The sequence below is a fragment of the Phascolarctos cinereus genome, unplaced genomic scaffold, assembly GCF_003287225.1.
Source record: "Phascolarctos cinereus isolate Bilbo 61053 unplaced genomic scaffold, phaCin_HiC Scaffold_5;HRSCAF=322, whole genome shotgun sequence".
In the NCBI taxonomy this organism is placed as follows: domain Eukaryota; kingdom Metazoa; phylum Chordata; class Mammalia; order Diprotodontia; family Phascolarctidae; genus Phascolarctos; species Phascolarctos cinereus.
Window position 1 is genome coordinate 258,819,879 of NW_027555958.1, and position 24,641 is coordinate 258,844,519.

The 24,641-nt window shown below is 37.3% G+C and overlaps 1 protein-coding gene and 1 pseudogene across 4 annotated transcripts in view; both read left to right on the plus strand.

The window, feature by feature from the left end:
* The window catches only part of FOXK2 (forkhead box K2), a 121,367-nt gene that overhangs the window by 36,815 nt on the left and 59,911 nt on the right, over positions 1-24,641 (plus strand). The gene's annotated exons all lie outside the window — the stretch shown is intronic.
* Positions 223-24,635, plus strand: LOC110209251 (heat shock cognate 71 kDa protein pseudogene; annotated as a pseudogene). Its single transcript, XR_013487141.1, has 2 exons — positions 223-1,214; positions 18,878-24,635. The product of XR_013487141.1 is annotated as a heat shock cognate 71 kDa protein pseudogene (transcript).

The following is a 24,641-nucleotide window of genomic DNA, read 5'->3' on the forward strand; positions in this document are numbered from 1 at the left end:
TTTTGGTGTTTTGCTTCTTCTAAATTCTTTCACTTCTGTATATTTAAATTCACATTCTATTTGTTCACTTTTTTGTTTCTTTGGTGACACTTGCCATTGTGGATTCTAATTTTTCTTTACTGCTATTAATTTTTTTTCTGTGCAGGCCATAAATTCTGTTTTTATAATTCTCATTTCTTTTTAGGAACAGTGAGTTGTAGTTCCATGTTCTTCTCACATTCCACAGAGACCTCTGTCTTATGAAATGTTGGATCATTATTCTTTGTTTTACAGGATTTAATCATTGGTACCACAACTCTTTCACCAGATCTAAAGGCCATATTTCCTTCTGTTGTTAAGAACTGCTTATTTTTTATCTGCTTATTGTTTTATTTATCTGTTTATGTTAAAGGTTTTTAAGTGTTCATCTTCCTGAGATCTTTGATAATTTCATTCCCTCTGCCTGCATCCCCATCCTGTTCCCTGATTTTCTCTTATTCACTTTCAGACACTGTCCTCTCTGCTGGTGGATTCCTTGGGGGCTGGATATCAAAGCATTTCAGCCTTGTCATATGCTGAACAATCCATGTTTCACCAGCTTCTGCCTCAAGTAACTTTTGGGTAGTCAGAACCTGCACTAGCAGATGCTGTGCTATTTCATTCAGGCTCAGTGAAGCACTGCATAGTTCTCTCCCTTCTTCAAACCTCAAAACCCACTCCACCTGCTCATACTGCAAACAAAGAACCCTGTCCTAGTGACCTGTCTAATTCCCGCTTCCTTAGTTCTCTGGCCAGCACTGGTATTTCAGAGCTTTGCAGTACTCTTTAATCTGGTACAACTGTTTGCCCAGGTTGTTGGCTGGTAATCTAAGCAAAATTTTGCAGCTTGCAGCTGAAGTCACTACTATACTGAAAAGAGGGAAGGGGAGCCTGGGTGTAGGGGTAGGTTTTGCAGTAAGCCTTTGTCAAGTCATTTCTTTGGGTCTGTTGCTAGTGTGCTGTTGTGGGAGTTGGGGAAGTAATGCTGAGTGAACTCAAGGTCAGTGGATGTGTCAGTTCATCATTTTGGGTTTGTGGTTTGTTTTTTAATCTTCTTTTGGATTCTGGGTGTCCTAGACCATAGAGACAGCTTAAATTGCTTTTAACTTTGAGACATAATTTCTGATTTGAGAGGGTTAAAGAAAATGTTTATTTAGTCTTCTTCCATCTTGCTGCTCAAGTGAAATTTAATTTAGGTAAATTAGGTAATATTATTTTATTCAGCCTTTATTATATTAGTTTTGTGTACTATTATATTTGTAGTATTATAGTTAATTTATTTGTATATTTAATTTATTTTATGTTTATGTATTTATAAACATTTGTTTTATATAATATAGAATAAATTTATTTTATATATTTTAAAATATATTCATATATAATTATATGTTTTAACATTTGCTTTTGATTTTAAATTAATTTTGATTTATTTAGTAATATAATTTTAATATATAATTTACTATACTGTATAAAATATAATTATTATATTTACATTGCTCTCTTAGTTCAGCCTTTATTATATTAGTTCATGGGCAATTAATATTTCTTCAGTTATTTGAATCTGTCTTTATGTAAAGAGTGTTTTGTAATCACGTTTCTATAGTTCCTGTCTATCTTTTTATTTTAAACTGCCATTATTTTAAATGGAATTTTGCTTTCAATCTCTTCCTGCTGGATTTTGTTGGTAATATACAGAAAAGCTGATGATATGTGTGTATTTATTTGATATCATGCAACTTTGCTGAAGTTGTTTCATTTAGTTTTTTAGTTGACTCTCATCCTATTATCTTCAAAAACTAATGTTTTTTTCTGTCTCTTTTTATTCTGTTAAATTCTTTTTCTTGTCTTTTTGCTATAGACAGTACAATATTGAATAGTGATGATGATGATGATGATAGTGGACATACTTGCTTCAGTTCTGATCTTATCGGGAAGGCCTCTAGCTTATCCCTATTAGAAAGAAGATAATGCTTGCTCTTGGTTTTATGTCAGTACTACTTATCAATATAAGGAAAGCTCCATTAATTCTTATGCTTTCTAGTATTTTTAATATGAATCAGTGTTGTACTTTGCCAAAAGCCTTTTCTGCATCTGTTGAAGTGATTATATAATTTTTGTTTGTTTTGTTATTAACATGGTCAATTATTGACTTTTCCTTATGTTGAACCAGTACTGCATTTCTGGTATAAATCCAGTCAGATCATGGCTTATTATCTATCTTTGTGATATATTGCTGTAGTCTCTTTGCTGATATTTTATATTAAATTTTTGCCTTATTATTCATTAGGTAAATTGGTCTGTAGTTTTCTTTCTCCATTTTGACTCTGTGATTTAAGTATCAAGACCATGCTTGTGTCAATAGAAGGAATTTAGTAGGACCCTTTCTTTACCCATTTTTTCCAAATAGCTTTGGTAATACTTAAATTGATTGTTCTTCAAATGGTTGGCACAATTTGCTTGTAAATTCATTTGGTCCTGTTTCATTCCCCCACCCCCCTTTGAAGTTCATTTATAACTTGTTCAACTGCTTTTTCTGTGAAAGTGTTCCTGTTGTATTACTCTGGGCAATTTATATTCGTGGATTTCATTTAAATTTTCAGTTTTATTGGCACATTGTTTGGTGAAATAACCCCTAAAGGCCTTTACTTCTTCTTCATCTATTGTGAATGAACATTTTTAATTTTTAATATTAATAATTTTGTTTTCTTCCTTTCAAAAAATCAAATTAGCTAACAGCTTGTCTATTTTATTGATTTTCTCCCCTAAAATTAGCTCCTGGTTATATTTATTAGTTCAAGGGTGTTTTGATGGGGTTTTTTTTCACTTTCAGTTTTGTTCATTTCTTCTTTGATTTTTTAGGATTTCTGTTTTGGTGTTTTAAATTTTTAAAAAATTTATTGGTTTTCTAAGTGTTTTTAGTTGTATGCTCACTTTATTGATCTCTTTTCCTCTTTTATGGAAGATAGACTCATATTTTCCTCTAAATTCTGCTTTGCCTATATCCTAAAATTTTGTTATGCTGTCAAACTGTTATCATTGCCTCAAATAAAATTATTGATTGCCTCTTTGATTTGTTCTTTGACCCACCCAGTGTTTTAAAATTAAGTTATTTAGTTTCCAGTTAATTTTTAATCTTTGTTTCAGAGGCCATTTACTGAATATATTTATTGCATTATGTAAAAGATGCATTTAATATTTTGGCTTTTCTGCATTTGTCTGTGAGGTTTTTTATCAATCAATCAATATGGATTAAGCACTTACTCTATGTGCCAGGCACTGTGTTAAGAGTTGGGGATACAAAAGGAAGCAAAAAAACCAATTCCTGCTCTCCAGGAGCTTATAACCTGATCGGGGAAGACAGGATGCAAACAAATATGTTACAAAGTGAGCAGTTTATAAGATAAATAGGGAATAATTAATAGAATGAAGGCTCTAGAATTAAGAGCGATTGGGAAAGGTTTTCAGTAAAAGGTGAGATTTTAGGTGGGACTTACACCCTAATACATTGTCACTTTTTATGAAGGTGCCATGCACAACACAAAATAGGTATGCTCTGTCATATCTAATTTTTTGAAAATTCTAGTCTAATGTCATTCTTGTTTTTTTTTATTACATTTATTTAGGTCTGAGAAGAGGGTAAATTGAGGTCCCCCTCTATTATAGTTTTACTAATTTTCTTCCTGTAACTCATTTAACTTTTCCTTTAAGAATTTAGATGCTATGCCTTTTTGGTGCATTTATGTATAGTATTGATTAATATCAATATTATGTGTAGTATTGGTTAATAATTATTAACATAAATTAATAATTAAATTAATATTCATTGTCTGTTGTACCTTTTAGAAAAATATAGTTTCCCTATTCATCTCTTTCAATTAGGTCTAGTTTTGCTTTTGTTTTGTCTGAAATCATGATTGCTACTCCTGCCTTTTTTTTCTTCAGCTAAAGCTGGGGGCAGCTAGGTGGCACAGTAGATAGTGTTGGGCCTGGAGTAGGAAGACTTGAGTTCAAATCTGGTCTCATATACTAGCTGTGTGATGCTAGGCAAGTCACTTACCTTGTTTGCCTCAGTTTCTTCAGCTGTAAAATGAGCTGGAGAAGAAAATGGCAAACAGCTCCAGTATCTTTACCAGGAAGCTCCCAAATGATTAATAAAGTTTTTCATAATTGTTATTCTTTACAATGTTGTTGTCATTGTATAACTTGGTTTTTTTGGATTCTGTTCAGTGCATTCTCCTTAATCTACACAAGTGTTCCCGCATTTCTCTGAAAACATCCCCTTCATCATTTCTTAGTTGATGGCCACCCCCTCAGATTTCTATTCTTTGCCACCTCAAAAGGAGCCACTATAGACATTTTTTTAAATATCCTTAGTTAGAGTTTGTTTTGCTTAGGACTAATCTTTCCCTTAGTCTGCCTTCCCTCTAATTCCTCTTTTTCCCTTCTCCATTGAAAAAGGAAACTTCTCTATTTTTCTATTGAGTGAAACATATTTCTGTATTCAACTCTGTGTGTATGTGTGTGAGTGTGTGAGTGTGTGTGTATTCTTCTTTCCTTTGACCAGTAAGGATAAGATTCAAGTGTTAACCTGCTTCTCCACCTTGTTTGTATAGACTTCTGTTTGTATGCTTTGATTTGTGAAGTAATTTCCCCTAATCATCCTCTCCCTTCTGCCGCTACTCCTTGCCCAATATATTCCTCTTCCCTTCTCTTTTCATTTTTCCTCATCAAGACATAACAGAATCACTCCCAGGCCTTCTGTCAAATTAGACTCCATCTATAAGCTCTGATGATGATACACTCATATGATGAATAATGAACATTTGTATGAGCCTATGACGGTCATGTTGTGTGGGATCTTAAATATCTTTGAATCAGATTTTGCTTTGGATCAGAGTACTATACGGACGCTAATAGCTTGCAAGTCACTAGCCTGAGCTATCCCTGAGATACTGGAATAACACAACCCCAAGAAAGCAGCAACAGGACCATCCCGGCCCTTCTCTACAGAATTTCACAAAACTGGCCCTAACATCAAGCCTTAAGTCAGAAAATGGGCTAGAAAAATTAACAAACAAAAAAAGAACCTTTAGAGAGGACATGTATCATCTTCTCATCATTTCCTCCACACTTTATCCTTGTTTAGTCCATTATGATTGTTCATCTGTACCTTATGTTTCTTTTCACTCTTGTATTTGAACTTCAGAGTTTCTATACAGCTTTGGTCTTTTCATCAGGAATGCTTGAAAGTCCTCTTTTTCATTAAAGATCCATATTTTCTCGTGTATGATTGTACTCAGTTTTGCAGGGAATTTGCCAGGAGTTGTTCCTTTCCCTTCTGTAATATGGTATTCCAAGCTTTCCTCTCCTTCATAATGGTGGCTGATAAATCATGTGTGGTCCTGACTGTGGCTCCATAGGGCTTGAATTACATCTTTCTGGACGCTTGTGGTATATTTTCTTTGACCTGAGCGCTCTAGGTATTGACTATAATATTCCTGGGGGTTTTCATTTTGAGATTTCTTTCAGGAGGTAACTGGAGGATTCTTTTCTATTTCTACTTTGCCCTCTAGTTTTAAGATGTCTGAGCACTTTTAAAATATCTTGAAATAAAATATCTAGACTTTTTTGGTCATGATTCATATAGTCCAATTATTCCTTTTTTTTTTGTGAGGTAATTGAGGCTTAAGTGACTTGCCCAAAGTCACAAAGCTAGTGAGTGTTATGTGTCTGAGGTCACATTTGAACGCAGGTCCTCCTGACTCCAGGGCCAGTGCCTTGTCCACTGCGCCACATAGTTGCCCTCTAATTATTCTCCCCCCTCCCCCAACTATTCTTAATGTTTTTTCCTCAATCTGTTTTCCCAGGTTAGGTATTTTTGCTATGCTTTATGTATCTTTTACCCCCAGTCTTTTGACTTTAATATTTTTTGTTGTCTGTTTCTTATTGTCTAATGGTATCTTTTGTTTGGCTTCTTTTTGGTCCATTTTAATTTTAAGCCTTTGTTGCTTAGAAAAGGTTTTACAACCTCTTTTTCTAAGCTTTTAATTCCTTTTTCATTTCTTTCTTCTATAACTCATTTCTTTTGCAAGTTTTTCCTCTAGTACTCTCATTTCATTTACAAAAACAGTTTTAAAAAAACTCTTTCTCTTTTTTAATTCTTGGTTTATCTCTTCCAGGAATTCTAGTTGAATTTTTGCCCAACCTTTGTTTTTCTTTTTTAGGCTTGATTATAGATGTTTCTGAGACATTCTCTTCTTTGGGGTTTGTGTCTTGAGCATCCCTATTACCATAATAGCCTTTTATGGTAAGGTTCTTTTTTTGTGTGTTAATTTTTCTAGCCCATTTTCTGACTTAAGGCTTGATGTTAGGGCCAGTTTTGTGAAATTCTGTAGAAAAGGGCTGGGATGGTCCTGTTGCTGTTTTCTTGGAGTTTTGTTACTCCAATATCTCAGGGATAGCTCAGGCTAGTGACTTGCAAGCTATTAGTGTCCCTACAGTGCTCTGATCCAAAGCAAAATCTGATTCAAAGATATTTAAGATCCCACACAACATGACTACCCTAGGCTCATATAAATGTCACTTCAGGGCTCAGTTTATTGTAGTATTAATCATAATTGCTTGAGTATGTGGCAGTGCCGCCATTAATTTTCCACATACTTTGAACTTACAACCCCAAAGTATTTACCAGTCAACCACCCATTACAGATCTTTTTCTCTAGTCATCTCTCCATCTGATTCTCCCTGAGTGTTTCTTTTTTTAAAAAAAAATTGTTATTTATTTGGAACAGTATTTTCTTTAAATTTTGAGTTCCAGATTCTCTCCCTTCCTCCTCCCCTCACTGAGAAGGCAAGCAAAATATCAATTATACATGTGAAATCATGCAAAACATATTTAGCCATATCACAACAAAAAAAAAAGCAGCAAAAAAGCAGGAAAGTTATACTTCAGTTCACACTTGGTGTTCATCAGTTCTTTTCTTACATGTTCCAAATTATTTTCCAGAATTGTTGACCCAGTTCACAGTAGCTTCTGTTATTAATAAATGATTGCCTGTATTACCACACCTCTCCAACAATAAGTTTTCCCTTATTTTAGTATTTTTACCACCTTGAGTGAGTTTGAGGTGATAACCTTGTGATTGTTTAAATTTTCATTTCTGTCATTAGTGGCTTAAAATATTTTTTCAGGTGGTTATTGATATTCTTTATTTCTTCTTTAGAAAATTGTTCTTTACTAATTAGTCTACCACAGGATGACTCTTAAATGGTCTTGAGATTTATGTCAAGTATGTAGAAATTTTCGATGTCAGATTTCTTTCAGAGATATTTGGAGCAATGAGCCCCCCCGCCCCAATATATTCTGATTCTAGCATCACTAATTTCATTTCTGTGAAAGCTTTTTAATTTTTTGTAACCAAGGTGGTCTATTTTTTTAGATCTCCTCTGTCTGTAGTCTAGTTATGAATTTTTCCTGTATCCATAATTATATAAGATACAGCCTTCCAGTCTATTCTAATTTATTTGGTTATGACTTTATATTTATATCTGTTATACTTTTGAAATTTATTGTGATATAAGATATAAGATGTCAACATAAAATGTTGATAGAAAGTTGTTTTTCAACAGACTTCTTTCTGGTTTTTCCAGGAGTTTTGATTTTGAATAAGACATTATCAAACACTAAGCTACTATGTATATTTATTTCTAAATCTTACTTATCTAATTGATCAGAAAGCTTTTATTAACCACCTCCCACCTCCTCCCTACATTTCCTAGGCTTCCAGATGTCACAGTATGGTCAGACCATACTCGGTGCTAGCTCTCGGTATGTAGAGACGTAGCATCTTCCAGTGCTTTGCTTCTTTCCAGGTTTCTGAACCTTGCCAGTGCCACCTCCTGCCTAAGGGGTACAACACAGCTAAGCCTTGCTCCTAGCTAATTTGATGCAGGTTAGGATGCATCTCTTACCTTCTCTCTATGCCCTTGCTCCCTGGAGCTATCTAATCTGGGCTCAGAGGACCCGCCTTCTTGACAGGCCTATAGATATCCTGAGGGTAACAGCACTTCTAGGCTTGTCCCAAATCACATACCAAGACACAGAAGCCTCCTAATCAGGAAAACAATACTTACTGCTTATGCCTGCCAAAAGGCAGGCTTGATACTTCCTAGGACACAGCTATAATACAGATTGGATAAATGAAGGCAGTGCCAAAACCTAGAGGATCTACCGCAAACCTTTAATCAAGTACCTTTGTCAGCATCTCTCTCAACCTGAGTGGGTGAGGGAATGCCGAACACTAACCTTGTATTAATCCCACTATCCACATCCTTTTCTTCTTACATTCTGCTGAATAGAACTGAAAGAGATCATAAAACCATGCTGATTACGCTACAAATGGATGCTAGCCAATCTCAACTGGGACCTCACAAGGCAGTCTTAATAGTCCTCCAATTAATTCCCAATTCTGTTCATTGCAGTGACTGCTCCAAACATTCTCATCTCTCTTCCCACACTATCTCATTCCCTCACCTCATACTTCACCAAGAGTTGAAGCCATTCATTAAGAATTCCACCTGGGGCAGCTAGGTGGCTCAGTGAATAGAGCTGTGGCCTTGGAGTTAGGAGGACCTGAGTTCAAATCCAGCTTCAGACACTTAACACTTACTAGCTATGTGACCCTGGGCAAGTCACTTAACCCCAAATGCCTCACCAAAAAAAACAAAAAAGAATTCCACCTTTTCTCATCATCTCATATACCTCTGGAATCATACCCCTCTATCTCCATCTTCTCCAGTCTCTGATGATGAGGTAGCCCTTTTGCTTGCCAAGGTCAGCTTCTCTATTTACCCTTAATCCCATCCTTTTCTGTCCTTTTCATCATGTTTCCCGCCACCATTGTCTCTCTAATCTTCAGTCTCTCCCTAAGATGTTGGATCCTACTCTGCTGCTTACAGACATGCCCAAATCTCTCCCTATCCTTAAAAAATCATCACTAGCTCTTACCATGCTCTGTCATCCTTTAGCTCTGCTCCTTTTCCCAGCTAAATTTCTTGAAAAAGGCCTCTACACTCAAGTACTCTCTTATAAATGTCCTGTAATCTGGCTTCAAACCTCATCATTAAACTGAAACTATTATCTCCAAAGTTACCCATGATCTCTTTTTCTCCTTCCCTTTTTTTTCCCCTATTTCTAATTTTTTAAAATTTTAGATTCCCCATCTCACCCAGGTTGGAAGTATAGCCACTCATGGGACCAATCCCAATACTGATCAGCCCAAAGACTTTATCTGTTCTGTTTTTCCAACCTAGATCTGTTCATCCCTTCATAAGCAGCCTGATGGCCCCCTTTCCTGAGGGCTTACTATATTGGTGTTATCCTTATTCTAGACACCCAATCAGCTTTAGCTCTACAGCATCTCAGAACTCCCAAACTCAAGCAATCTACTGGCCTCATCCTCCCCTACAGCAGGGAATTCAGACCTGCACCACCACATTCAACCTATGATCTCTTTATTGTCAAATCCAATGGTCCCATCTCAATACTCATTCTTGTTGATTCTCTACAGCATATGACAGCTCTTTCTTCTCTTGATTCTCCTCTGATTACTCATTTGTTTTCAGTCTCCTTTGCTAGATTTTCATCTATGTCATGCTCACTAACACTCTCACTTGGTGATGTCATCAATTTCCATAGGTTGGGAAACTACAGTCTCATATCACCAACTACTCATTGGAACTTTCCAACTAGAAGTCCCACAAGCACCTCAAACTCAACATGTTAGTTCAAGTTTTGATTTTGGGATGAAATGAGGCACTCATGAGTCATCGAACAAAGGAAGTTTATTTTGTCTACGCAGCAAGGATATAGTATCAGTGGCACTTAGCTTTTCTGTGTCTGGTCATCATCAAGGTAGGTTGACTCATGTAGTCTCAGGTACCCACCAGATCTGAGAGTACTTACTATATGCAGCTTTGACCTTTTATAACACTTCCCAAACAGGAAGCTGTGTCAGAAGAGCTGGGGTCAATCAGATTGTATGGGGGAAGAAGTTAGGGAAGTTGCCCCTTGCCTGTAGGAAAAAGTACAAACATTTATTTGACTCTTATAGCCCTCTATAACCAGGTTCCAACCTACTTTTCCAGGATTACTGCAAGTGATCTCCTTGAGAGCAGGGAATGTCTTTTACTTTCCTTAGTATCTTAATATCCCTAGTAATTAGCAGAGTGCCTGGCACATAGTAGGCACTTAATAAATGTTTATGGACTATGTGTTGTTCTCCATAAATAATATTAAACCTCCAGTATAAATGAATTGGCAGACTTATAATGACTCTATTTTTACATCTGCCTTGGAGAATCTTGGGCTTTTTTCAAAGCTCAGCTCAAGTGGCATGTCCTCTCTAGTTGTTAGTGCCTTCCTCTTCCAATTACTTTATATAAATATGTAAATAATTATATGTGTCCATACTGATTTCCCCCCAACAGAACATAAATAATTTGTTGAGGGCATGGAATTGTATGCCTAACACCAAGCAAAGTGCCTGGCACTTTGTGTAAGGAAGTGGGTAGGATAGATCTGTGCTTTCATTTGTATAAGGAGCCTTCTTGGTCATATTACCAGCAAGATGGAGTAATAGACATCTTCCCTAATTCTCACAATCTCTCAAATTTCTCCAAACTAAGAATTATACTCAAGAGATAAAGCAATTGCAGCTGTCTCCACAGGCTATGACATCCAGAACCCTAACAAGGTAACAGCATGATAGATTAATAGCAGAAGCCAATCTTTAATCCTTAACATGTTCGTTCAGCATCCTCTTTCCCCACCAGTCCCTAAACTCTGGCAGGGTTACGTAAAGGGACCTATAGGCTTGTGCTTTGTGATCCACTCAGCAATTGCTTACTGCTACTGTAGTCTCTACCAGCATAGTCCCTTGCCGCTGCCCCTGTCCTCACCTCACCATTCTGTGGCTCAACTTTGCCCATCCCCACCCATTGAGAAGGATATGGAGGCATAAGAAAGCAAAAGCTTACTCTCCTCAGGGGCAGCATCTGCACTGCTCTGCAGCAGTACTCAGAGAACTAAGAAAGGGAAGAAACTGGATCAGGGTACCAGAGTATGTGTTGGGGCTCCCACAGGCTTGAAGGAAAGAAGACTGGTATCTAGTAGAAGCCAATTCTGTCCCCTCAGAAGTCACTGGAGCGGTGATTAAACCCAGTGGAAGGTGGCTGAATATAACCTTTGAGGTTTTGTCCTTAGTTTTGAGTTTGAGTCCTTAGAGGAACTTCCATCAAAGGAGTAGTCAGAGAGGGAGCTATAGGGGGATACAAAGGAGAAAATGGAAATTATCTAAGATTTCAAGAAGAAGAAAACACAGTTTAAAAACCTTGAGTACAAGCAAATAAACCAACAGGGAAGATATTAATAACAGATGGAAAGATAGCTTCTAAGACATGTAAATTATTCCAAACATCCTTCAATGAATATCACAAGAAAAAGGGAAGTAAATCAATACCTAATGAGGCAGAGAACCATGTGGATCCCCAAGAAAGCATGGAACCTATAGAAAGATGTTTGCAATGGTTTAAGAGATAACTTAAATGAAAGGGGGGGTGGGGAAAGGATGGTAAAAATTATATAACAGAAGGAAGAATTCATAAGTAAAACTATAAAACTAGATAACAAATGGGGGTGGCATAGGGGTAGGCCTTGAGGAATAGAGTTTTTGAGAATTAGGTGTTTTGGGGGGTTTTTTTGAGTGAGGCAATTGGGGTTAAGTGACTTGCCCAGAGTCACATAGCTAGTGAGTATTATGTGTCTGAGGCTGAATTTGAACTCAGATCTTCCTGACTCCAGGGCCAGTGCTCTATCCACTGTGCCACCTACCTGCCCCTGAGAATTAGGTTGTCTTAAATAGATAAAGCAAAAATAAATTGAGACCAGATACTGTCTTTCCAAAGAAAGAGAAACAGTAGCAACAACAACCACCAAAAAATCCTAATTCAGAAATAATATTAGAGATAAATGGAAGAAAATGTAAACCTAATTCTCATGACTCTAAACATGACTGGATTAAGCAATCCAAATGGAGATTTAACTATGAAATCCTAACTAATGTGTACATCAAAGAACAAATCATAAAAATAATATTTAGTTGAAAAGGAATGATAATGATGAAACCACAAAAATTTGTGAGATGCAACTCAAGCAGTCCTCGGGGGGAAATATCCCTAAAAACATACATTAACAAAATAGAAAAGGAGAGGATTAGCGAATTTAACATGTATTTTTTTTTAAATAGAAAGCCAGCAAATATAAAATACAAAGAGGAAATACTGAAAATTGGAGGAGAAATAGATAAGCTGGGCATCAAAAAGTATAGAAATGATAAACAAAACTAAAAGCTGGTTCTTTGAAAAGAGTAACCAAGTTGACAAACTTCTAGCCAACCTGATTAAACAGAAGAATGCAGAAAATCAAATCAACAAAATAGCAAATGAAAATCACCACAAAATCAGAATAAAGAGAATTATCAGAATTTTCTGTGCACAGTTATGTGCCAACAAACCTGAGAATGTGAACAAAATAGAGAAATATCTTAAAAAATGTAAAATACCCAAACAGAAGACCAAATAGAAATCTTAAATAATCTAATCTCAGAAAATGATATAGAACTATCTGTAAAGAAACTACCAAAGGTAAAAAACAAAAAAACAGAACAACTCTTGGTCCTAATGGATTCACAGGAATATTCTATAAAACTTTACAGGAAAAATTAGTACTACTACTATGCAAATTATTTCCAAAAATTGAGAAAGAAAGCATTCTGCTAGACTCCTTTTATAGTACAAATATAGTCCTGATACCTCAACCAGGGATGGATAAAGCACAGGAGAGCAATGAAACAATATCATTAATGAATATTTAGTAATTATAAATAAGATCTTGTCAAACAGATTAGTAATTCAGGCAAGAAATTATTATGATGTAGCTGAGTTTATACTGTGGAAGCAATGGAAAAATAATCAACATATTAGTTGTATTAAAAACAGAAACACTCCAAACCACACAATTATTTCAGTGCCAAAATGCAGCACTCATTATTCTGAACACACACACACACACACACACACACAACAAAATAAAAGTATCTTTAAACCCAAAAGCAAGCATCAAATGCAATGGAGATATACTAGAAACTTTCCCAGTAAAAACAAGAGTAAAGCAAGGGTGCTTATTCCCCTCTCTATTATTTAACATAGTTCTAGAAATGCTAGCAATAACAATAAAATGAGAAAGAAATTAAAAGCATAAGGTTATACAAAGAGGAGATAAAACAATCTACGTGCTGATAACATAATGGTTTACTTCAAAAATCCTAGGAAATCAGCAAAAATACAATTGGCAATTAATAGTTTTGGCAAAGTTACAGGCTATAAAATAAACCCACAAAAATTATTTTTATAGAGAACTTTTGGTGGTGATGAAGGAATAGGCTAGGGCTAATCCTATAACTTAGTCTTAGAGACTTGCCTGATGTACTAAGAGGTGAAATGATAAAGAACTAGATCAGAGATTTTTAACCTGGTTCTTAACTTTAAAAAAAAAAAACTTTGATAACTGTATTTCAATATAACTGGTTTCACTTAACGCATTTAAAAACATTTTGAGGAGTCCATGGGCTTCACCAGATTGGAAAGAGATCTGTGACACAAAAGAGATTAAGAACCCTTCAGAACTGGTTGTATGGCATCACACAAATGGTTAATGAGACAATATCAGCATGACACAAGGTCTCCAGTAGAGTACCCAAAGATCTATTCTTGTATGCATACTTTTTAACATTTTTATTGATGACTTGGACAGTTGTATGCTCATCTGATTTTTAGATGACACAAAGCTGAGGGGGACAGCTAACAGAATGAATGGCATTCAGGATTCTTTTTTTTTTTTTTGACAGATTAGAGCATTGGGCTAGATTTAATAAAATGAAATTTAATGTGAATAAATGTAAAGTCTTGTGTTTAGTTATCTCCCCCCACCCACCCAGATCAGCTTCACATACATAATATCAGGGAGACATGGACAGACATCCCTTTGTCCAAAATAGATCTGGTAGTTTAGTAGACAAAACAAACTTCCAGATCCTGAAGGAAGGATTTGAAAGGGGCAGCAAAGCAAAGTAGGGAAGGGCAGGAGAGAGAAGAGAAGAGCTAGAATTGAAAAGAGAGGCCCATCATTTGGATAATGCCTAAATGCAGTATATGAATGTAATGGAATATTATTGTGCTATAAGAAATGATAAAAAAAAAAACCTATAAAGAATCCTGGGTAGTAAGAAATGATGTAGGTGAAGTGAGCAGAGCCAGGACAACAATTTGTACATGGATGATGATGCTAAAAAGAAAAGAAAATACAGCTTTTAAGAATTCATATCAATGCAAGGACCAAGCATATCTCCAAAGGTCCTATGATGAAACCATCTGACCATGTTGCTTTCCTTTGGAAAAAGGGATGGCTCCTTTCACTCAGTGAAACATTCTCACACCTGATCATACCTTGTACATTTACAGTGATTCTGAACCCCTGTAGGTCATCATCAAGCCCCATGCCCTACTACCTGATTCCTTATTCCCATCCCCCCTCAACCTTCTCACCCCAAATTTTCAACTAAATGTCACCCCACCCACCCTTTATACTATGCCCTCTGGAATGCCTGTTTTATAGGCAATAAGCTCCCTCCTAATGACAGCCTTTCTGGCCATCCTTTCCAGAGCCAGATTTTAGTAATAGCTAGTAGATGTAAGGAGTGGGAGAGTAAAAGATTTAGGATGGAGGGAAGCTTGTTTAAAGTCCTCCATAACCATCCCAACTTTCCAGTCTTTTTACACCTTATTCCCCAGCATATACTCTTTGATCCAGTGGATTGGTGTCTTGCTTTTCCAACCAATCAATCAATAAACGTTTGTTAAGTACCTACTGTGTGCCAGGCACTGTGATAAGCACTGGAGAAACAAAAAGAGGTAAAAGACAGTCTGCTTTCAAGGAGTTATAATCTAATGGAAGAAACAACATGCAAACAAATTTATACAAAGCAAGCTGTAAGTATAAAAATGGGATAAATTGGAAATAATTAACGGAGAGAAGGCATTAGAAGAGATTTAAAACAGTCCATCTCTTGGCTCCAAGCATTTTCTCATTTTCTCTGGCTATCTCTCAAGCCTGAAATGCTCTTCTTTCTTATCTCTACCCACTGCCTTACCTGGCTGGCTTCCTCTAAGTCCCAACTAAAATCCCTTCTTTTATAAAAGGCCTCTCTTAATTCTATTTATACTGTATATAGCTCGTTTGTATGTATTTGCTTTCTGCCTACCTCTTTAGATTGTCCTTTCCAAAGGACTGAAACTGTCTTTACCAAAGTTACCAGCCATCTCACAATTGTTAAAGCTAATGACCTTTATTCAATCCTGTCTCTTTTTCACCTCTGCTATTTTTGATTACCTTCTCCTCCTAGATACTCTTTTCTCTCTAGGTTTTCATTAAATTGATCTTTCCTGTTTGGATACTCCTTCTCGGTCTCCTTAGCTTGTTCTTCATCTTTGTCACATCTAGTAGTTGATTCTCTCTTGAATATTAAATAATTGGATCATCTTGTTTTATTTCATGCTTTACTACATTTGGTTTTTCCCTTTCATGAAGAGGAGAGATATGCTGCCTTTTAAATTAGTGTTTTAAAATATAAATTATGATAGACTGAGCAATTCATCTTTATCCAGAATGTTAATAATTTTTGCATCTTTAAAGATTTATTCACTGTAATTTTGCTATTAGGTTAGCGGGCACACATTTCTTAATAAGTCTTTCCATTTATATTATTGTCTGCTTTGTTAGCCAGCTGGAACTAAACAGTTGTATTTATGCATACTGAGCCAATAAGAGCATGGACTTTAAAAAAAACAACTTGTGGGCAGCTAGGTGGCACAGTGGATAAGTTCCAGCCTTGGAGTCAGGAGGACCTGAGTTCAAATCTGGCCTCAGACACTTGACACTTACTAGCTCTGTGACCTTGGGCAAGTCACTTAACCCCAATTGCAAAAAAAAACCAAAAAACTTGTTTTATAATTTTTTTCTGCTCCACTCTTTAAAAAAATATTGTTATATAGTATCCATCTAATACATGTCCAAAAAAACCTGTCAGGATCTCTCTTCTCTGCCTCTTGTCCCAGTGAACAAAATTTCATCATATTTCCCAAAGTGTTTTCCAAAGCCCTAGTGAACTCAAAATCCAGCCCGTACTAAAGTCCAAAGTTTGTGTGACTCCCTAGACATCCTTCATTCTCACTGATCTCAAGGATGCATGGTATCTCTAGAAAATAGCCCCTCAGTTCTTCATTTCTCATCTTTTCCAAGGTATTAATTCTCCTTAACAATCTTTCCTCCATAATGATTATATTTTGTATTTCTTGTTTCATTTCTTACAAGTATTCTTATAAGTCATTTTGGACAGGACATTCTTTTCTCTGAGGATCTACGTGAAACATTTTGTGAAGTTACTCTATTCTGGGTTTATCCCCTCGGGCATTTCTTAGCTCCTGTTTTCCTGAAAGGTGTGGATAGGCCCCCTTGCAACTTGTGTAGTGGCTAACAAGCCCCTTCCTACTTCAGGAATTGTTTGGCCCTGTGTCAAGTGGTTTGGGAGCAGGCTGCCTGGATGCTGTGTTAGACATGGTCCTTCTAGATAGTGTTCTGAGTTTGTCTCTTGCTACCTGGGCTCTGAGGCTACCCTGTGCTGGGCACTGTTAAGATCCTATCTCCTGTTATGGGATCAGGCTGCTGTGTACTTCATTTTTAACCTACCCTATCTTGTCTCCACTCTCAGTTTGATAGGGTTTTGGTGATCTTTTGTGTGTGTGTGTGTGTGTGTGTGTGTGTGTGTGTGTGTGTGTGTGTGTGCACGCGCGCACGTAGGTCTAGACTGGATGGCTGACTCCATTGTTCCTCCTCATACATGTTGTTTGGTGCTTTACAGGGTTGTTTGTACTGAATTTGGGCCCATCTAGACAGTGGGATGAGAATATCCTATCATCATCTCACAGTTTCCTTCCTTCTAGATCTAAGTCTATGATCACAAGATCCTTATATAAATTCTCTATAGATAATTTACCCAGTGTACTTAAAATGGAGGTGACTATGAAGGGATGTTCACATCCTGTGAACCAGTTATCACATTACTAAGCAGATGTAGCAAGGAAGTCAGAGGCAGAAAGAAGTCTAAAATAAACCGAACTTTTTTTGGTAGCAGAGAACTGGAAACAGAGGCTACTCATTGATTGAGACCTGGCTGAACAAATTGTACTATAATGAATGTAATGGAATATTATTGTGTATTGATAAATGAACACGAGAAATTCAGAGAAACGTGGCAAGATAGGTATAAATTAATGTTAGAGTAAAATAAGCAGAACCCAAAGAAAAATATATACAAGAAATACTTCATAAACAATCACTAACTATAACGTTGAATAATTTTTAAAATGGTTTCAGAAAACAGATAAAAAGATGACCCCATACTCAGTTCCGAAAAGTGCTATCTTTTTATTAAAGAGGTTGAAGTGCATCCTTTCGATTCTTAGAAGTGGGCACACCTCCTTGGAAGGAGAGAAATGCGCTCTGTAAAAGAAGCCAGAGCAAGCTTTATAATTATAAATTGCCTAACTCCTCCCTTCTGGATCAGGTTTGGTCCTAATCCTTCTGGGTTACAATCTTCCTTATATGCCCCCACCCCTAACATACATTATGTGCCTAGAATTGTGTTATCACTCTTTCCCCCCCCCCATGGATGGAAAAGTTAGCCTGTCTGTGCTGATTTCTTATCTACTTATGTGGAAACTTAATTCTTTCATTTCTTACACCTTCCCTTCAGTAGAGGTAGGAGACTACAAGGATGGAATGTAGTATACTGTATCAGATGTGGTTACAATATAAGTTTATCTTATTACAGGGTGTTATCTATATCAATATCATGAATTACATGAAGCCATTGTTGAATCAGGAAGAAGCTTTATTAATGACATGGGAAGGCCTGGCATCCCACATATATGAGACCACATGTATCAACAAATGCACACCTTTTTATTCCCTATTACCCTTCCTTCCTGTTTCTCTATTCACTGAATACTTGTAAAGGTTACAGCCTATCCAAAGGGCCTAATTTCACCATGTGAGTCTCCGCCCCTAATTACATCTCCCACTCTGCTCAGTTCTGGCTAGCTGGGCTCTTACTTGGGAATACCCCTTTTGATGTTTATTTATACCTAACCTCAGAACTGGTTTTCTGTCAGTTAGTCTATTCACCACCAAGAGTGTTTTCTTATTCTAATATAGCTCCCTTTGTTCAACTTCCACCTAGCCCCTAGACTGCATTCCTTTCCACTAGACTTTTGTGGAAATAATAATTTAAAAAAACCCTATTTCTCACATTCCCTCCCAGTTTTAAACTGACTCCAACCTCTGATTGAGTAATATGTAGAAGCAACATCTATATATTCCACAAGGGAGAGAGTATAATCAGAAATGACTTTTGCCGTAAAAACAAAATTGATTTTTAAAATTTTTTTGTGAGTAACAATACAGCTCTTAGGCAATCTTTCTTTTCCAGTCCTACACAATGTAGATGACATCTTTGTACCCCTACTTCATACCACTTCAAAATACTTGCTAGAAAACACCAGGTAACCTCAAACCATCTTTCTGTAATTTTTCTATGTTTCTCTCTTTGAGAGTGGTAGCTTCCAGGTAGTTATATGATACTACTAGGGCTCCTTCGGACTTGAATTCTTCTTTGGATTCTTACAGTGTGGTCTCTTTCCCAAGAAGCTCTGGATTCTGGGTCTACTCAGCACAGCAGCAGCCCTTCTTTCTCCGTAGCAGTCAGCTATGACCCCAGACTCTTCAGCAACCATGTTGAAGGGAGCCGTAGTTGGCATTGACCTTGGCACCACTTACTCCTTTCTGGGAGTCCTCCAACACAAGGAAACAGGACTACCCCAAGCTATGTCGCCTTTACCAACACAGACTGTTTAATTGGTGATCCGGTGATGCTGCAAAGAATCAAGTTGCAATGAACCCCATCAACACAGTTTTTGATGCCAAACATCTGATTGGTCGCAGATTTGATGATGCAGTTATACAGTTAGACATGAAGCAATGGCCTTTCATGGTGATGAGTGACGCAGGCAGGCCTAAGGTCCAAGTGGGGAGTACAAAGGGGAGACCAAAAGTTTCTGTCTAGAAGAAGTATCTTCTGTGGTCTTGACCAAGGCGAAAAAAATTGCTGAAGCTTACCTTGGAAAGACTGTCACAAATGCTGTGGTCACAGTACCAGCCTATTTCAATGACTTCCAATGTCAGGCCACAAAAGATGCTGGAACCATTGCTGGTCTCAGTGTGCTCCGAATCATCAATTAGCCAATTGCAGCTACTATTGCTTATGGCTAGAACAAAAAGGTTGGTGCCGAGAGAAATGTGTTGATCTTTGACTTTGGAGGTGGTACTTTCAATGTCTCCATCCTTACCATCGAAGATGGCATCCACAGCTGGGGACACCCACTTGGGTGGGGAGGACTTTGACAACCATTTCATTGCCGAGTTCAGGCTAAAGCACAAGAAGGACATCAGTGACAGCAAGAGGGCTGTTCGCCATCTGCGTACCACTTGTAAACGTGCAAAGCATATCCTCTCCTCTAGTAACCAGGACAGTATTGAAATTGACTCCCTCTATGAAGGTATCGACTTCTATACATCAATCACCCAAGCCCATTTAGAAGAGCTGAATGCTGATCTCTTCCGTGGCACACAGGACCTTGTGGAAAAGGCCTTAAAAGATGCCAAGATAGATAAATCACAGATTCATGACATCTTGCTAGTGGGTGGTTCCACTCGCATCCCCAAAATTCAGAAGCTTCTACAAGACTTCTTCAGTGGCAAGGAACTCAACAAGAGTATCAGTCCTAATGAGGCTGTTGCCTATGGTGCAGCTGTCCAGGCTGCCATTTTGTCCGGAGATAAATCTGAGAATGTACAGGACTTGCTGCTGTTGGATGTCACTCCTCTTTCCCTTGGAATTGAAACTGCTGGTGGAGTTATGACAGTTCTTATCAAATGTAATACCACCATCCCCTCCAAGCAGACACAGATCTTTACCACCTATTCAGACAACCAGCCTGGTGTGCTTATTCAGGTTTGTGAAGGTGAGAGAGCAATGACAAAGGATAATAACTTGCTTGGCAAATTTGAGCTCACAGGAATCCCCCCAGCACCCAGGGGTGTTCCTCAGATTGAAATTGATGTTGATGCAAATGGTATTCTCTATGTTTCTGCTGTGGATAAGAGCATAGGCAAGAGAACAAGATCACTATCACCAATAATAAAGGTTGTCTGAGCAAATAAGACCTTGAGCGTACAGTCCAGGAGGCAGAGAAATACAAAGCTGAGGATGAGAAGCAGAGAAACAAGGTGTCTTCCAAGAATTCTCCTGCATCTTATGCTTTTGACATGAAGGCTTCCATAGAGGATGAAAAACTGCAAGGCAGAATTGGTGATGAAGACAAACAGAAGATCCTTGACAAGTGTAATGAAATAATCAACTGGCTGGATAAGAGCCAGACTGCTGACCAGGAAGAATTTGAGCATCAGCAGAAAGAATTGGAGAAGATCTGCAACCCCATCATTACTAAGCTGTACCAGAGTGCAGGGGGCATGCCAGGAGGCATGCCTGGTGGGTTCCCAGGGGGTGGAGCAGCCCCATCTGGAGGTGCTTCTTCTGGACCCACCATTGAAGAGGTCAACTAAACACACCAGAAGAAAAAGTGTTCCACACAGCTTTCCAAAAATTGAAGGACTCAAATTTGTAGCCAAGGCAATAGTGATTTAAAAGTAACATATAAGTTACTGTGTAAATCTGGGCATTCTGAATACTTGAATGTGTGCAGAAGGAGAGAAGTGAACAACATTGCACTTTATCAGTACTGTAGACAAGTGGAAATGCAGTTCTTGTCCTGGGAGAATAAAATCTATTTAAAATTGGCACCAAAAAAAAAAAAAAAGAAGCAGCAGCTCTGGATTCTGGATTTGACATTACTTGGAGTTTTCATTTGGAGATTTCTTTCAGGAAATGACAGATGGATTCTTTCTGTTTTCAATCTTTCCTCCGGTTCTAATAATGTTTGTTAGTATCTTTTGCTTTTCTGTCACATATTTCCATATCCCTGCCCCTTTCCAGAGAACCATCCCTTATAACAAAGAGTAAACAAGGGAGAAAAAAAGCAGTTCAGCATATCAAAAAGTCTGACATCATATGCAGTATTCCACATGCATGTTCCCCCTCTTCAAAAGATGGGAAGAAGTACCTTTTATCTCTTCTTTGAGGTCAAGTTTGGTCATTATAACTGCAGCCTTTTAATTCTGATTCGTTTTTGTTGTCATTCTCTCCATTGCTGTAGTCATTTTGTATATTATTTTGGTGGTTCTGCTCACTTTACATCAGTTCCTACAGATCTTCTCATGGCTTTCTGTTTTCATTGTTTTCATTCAATATTCCATTATTCATATACCACAACTCTTTAACCATTACCCACTTGGTAGACATCTCATTTGTTTCTGGTTCTTTGCTATTACAAAATAAGCTGCTATAAGTATTTTAGTGTATGTGGGAATTTACTTTTTGTCATTGACATTCCTGGAATATGTACCTAGCAGTGGGATTTCTTAGATCAAAATATATGGGCATTTTAGTCACTTTCTTTGAAAAAAGGGCAAATTGCTTTTCTTAGTGGATGGATCAGTTTACTGTACCACCATCACTACATTTATGGGCTGGGCTCTTCAGGGGCCCTCCAACATTGACTGTATCTTTTATCATCTTTGCCAATTTACTGGGTGTTTGGTGAAACCCAGTGTTGTTCTAATTTGAATTTCTCTTGTTAATCAGTCAATCAACATTTATTAAGCACTTACTAAGTGCCAGGCACTTTGGATACAAAAAGAGGTAAAAGACAGTTCCTGCCCTCAAGAAGCTTACATTCTAATAGGAGAGACACCAAAGAAACAAATATGTAAAAACAAGCTGTGGTCCCTCATTTTTTCCGGTTGTATCTGACTCTTTGTGACCCAATTTGGGATTTTTGTGGCAAAGATACTGAAGTGGTTTGCCAATTCATTCTCCAGCTCATTTTACAGATGAGAAAACTGAAGCAAATAGGGTTAAATGATTTGTCCAGGGTCACACAGTAGGTGTCTGAAGCTGGATCTGAATTCAGAACAAATTAGTTTGCAAATAGAAATTTAGTAGGCCTTCTTAAAAAATCATACCAAAGATTTCACCAAAACATTTCTTCATAAAAGTATTTCCCTTTCTTAAAAACAGCTTACAATTTCCTAATTACCACAAAATTCCTAGTGTGTGGGACAGCAACCCCAACCCAAATTAAACTCAGAGACTTCTCAAGGTGGAAAGCAAAGGTTACCTTTATTACAGTCTTGAGAGATGGCTGTCTGCTCCTTAGAGATACACGTGGAGAGGGAGAGATGGAGTAACAGGGGCCGCCTTATAAAAGCAAATCTCCACCCACCACACAAACAAGCCTCCACCCACCACGCAAACAAGTTTCCACCCACCACTATCCCTTACCCCCTTAACTGGCGGTGGGCTTACATTCCAGGCCGAAATTCAAAGACAAGGAAAGAGGCCGGAAGCTCAGGTTGGGGGTGGGGTAGGGCTTATTCTTTCTGTTAAGTGCTTAAAAACAGGGTCTAAGTGGGGGAGGATTTTGAAAGTAATAATCAAGAATTATTTGACCCTTTGAGGAGCCTTCACTTCTGAGAGTTCATTTCTCACACTACCTTCTGAACTCATTACCTAAATTACACTGAGAAGTCTTCACTGGGACATCCCATTCACTAGTTACCTAATTCTCTAGTCAAAAAGATGTCTGTAATGAACCATTTACTCATTTATGAATTCCACCACACAAAACTCCTGCACAGGGTTAATAAGAATTATGAGATTTTACAAAGTCTTTCCTTTGCATAGTTACGAAGTTTTCTCTCACATATACAAAAAAAAATACTTTTACCAGTACTTGATTTAAACAATAACTCCAAACAGCTTAGTTAACAATCTTAAATTTCATAAGTGAGAACCAAATAATCCTAGCCAGAGCTTCCCTTTAAACATAGACAAAACTTGGAAGTTCATGTTTCTTAAATTATAGTACTTAAAAGAAATGTTACAACACAGGGTCATATAGAATGACCTAATAGCTTCCCTACCCATTCCATTTTCTCTTTCTCAGACAGTATAATTCTTAATCTAACAACATTCTAAATTATAAGAGAAACTGCTTTTCTAACAACATAGCTGATACAATTGCTTACCAGATTACACCATATAAGGATATTCAGAAAGATAACCATATCGTAAGAAATATATTTGTTGTTTGGCTTTTTTTTTTGGCTGGGCAATGGGGTTAAGTGACTTGCCCAGGGTCACACAGCTAGTAAGTGTTATATGTCTGAGGTCAGATTTGAACTCAAGTCCTCCTGACTTCCAATTGCTCTACCCACTGTGCCACCTAGCTGCCCCAAGAAATATATTTTTTTAAAAAAGAAAGAAATATATTTAAAACTTGAAACACAACCAATTAATTACTATCATGTGATCTTAATTTAATTGGATTGAGTAGATCAAATCTAGATTCATAATCACTAATGGTAATGATGAGGTATGGGCCCAAGACACAAACCCCACTCTCCCAAAAAAAGACACTTTCTTTCTGAACCCTTCCAACATTCTCCTACAGCCATTCCCACGCCAGTCCACTGGCTTTTCTTTAATATCTATGCCCAATCTCTCCACTTTTAGTTAACCTAATGGAGGTCTAGCCTTCCATTGTCTATCATTGGTCTGATAGCCTCGGGCCACATCCAGATTCCCAATCCCATCCAGACCCTATTCATCCTCTCCCAATCAAGACATCTGGCTACTCTCAGATTCCTCCCACAGCCTATACTTCTCCATGCCTGCTCATCCTTATGAGAGTTACAAATATTCAAACTCAAGAGCCCAGCCTACCAGGAACAAACCTAGTCTTTGGTCAAAAGAAGGCCCAGGCTGAACTCCCTTTTGGGCAGAACTTACATGTCCTCCAAACCTCAATTGTGCATTTTAATCTCTACGGCCCAATACTGTTAGTACTTTAAAGGAAAAGATTACTATCCATAATTCTCACACATTTTTTTCCTAATTTCTAATTGAGGCTCTAATATATGGGAGAATACCTAATTAATTCCAAAACAGTACATATCAATAAGCTGTTCACAATAAAATATGTTTGTACAGCAGGGCACACATTATAAAATTATTTCCACAATAGTAATAAACTTTGAAACAACCCATATCAATTTAGATGAATGCACTCCCAAGTCATTTTGTACAGAAAATCATTCATCTCATAATTAATATGTTGAAACTATAACTTTGAACCATCATATATTTTTATAATAGTCAAGATTTCAAATGAAAATCTGCTATCATAGTAAATATCAATATTATTATTTTCTT